The following is a 797-nucleotide window of genomic DNA, read 5'->3' as shown; positions in this document are numbered from 1 at the left end:
CAGACCCAGTCAGAACCAGTCCAACCCAGTTAGAACCAATCAGAACCAGTCAGAACCAGTCAGTTCCAGTTAGAACCAGTCAGACCCAGTTAGAACCACTCAGAACCAGTCAGAACCACTTAGAACCAGGCAGTCCCAGTTAGAAACAGTCAGAACCAGTCAGACCCAGTTAGAACCAATCAGAACCAGTTAGAACCAGACAGACCCAGTTAGAACCAGTTAGAACCAGGCAGTTCCAGTTAGAACCAATCAGAACCAGCCAGTCCCAGTTAGAACCAATCAGAACCAGCCAGTTCCAGTTAGAACCAGACAGATCCAGTTAGAACCAGCCAGTCCCAGTTAGAACCAGTCAGAACCAGTCAGAACCAGTTAGAACCAGTTAGAACCAGTCAGAACCAGTTAGAACCACTCAGAACCAATCAGAACCAGTTAGAACCAGTTAGAACCAGTCAGACCCAGCCAGTCCCAGTTAGAACCAGTCAGACCCAGTTAGAACCAGGCAGTTCCAGTTAGAACCAATCAGAACCAGCCAGTCCCAGTTAGAACCAGTTAGAACCAATCAGAACCAGTCAGAACCAGCCAGTTCCAGTTAGAACCAGCCAGTCCCAGTTAGAACCAGTCAGAACCAGTCAGAACCAGTTAGAACCAGTTAGAACCAGTCAGAACCAGTTAGAACCACTCAGAACCAATCAGAACCAGTTAGAACCAGTTAGAACCAGTCAGACCCAGCCAGTCCCAGTTAGAACCAGTCAGAACCAGTCAGAACCAGTCAGAACCAGCCAGTTCCAGTTAGAACC

The sequence above is a fragment of the Poecilia latipinna genome, unplaced genomic scaffold (genome assembly GCF_001443285.1).
Source record: "Poecilia latipinna isolate Pla-1442-1.1 unplaced genomic scaffold, P_latipinna-1.0 Scaffold5163, whole genome shotgun sequence".
Taxonomy (NCBI): domain Eukaryota; kingdom Metazoa; phylum Chordata; class Actinopteri; order Cyprinodontiformes; family Poeciliidae; genus Poecilia; species Poecilia latipinna.
The sequence above is the reverse complement of the archived record's forward strand: the minus strand, read 5'-3'. Positions refer to the sequence as shown.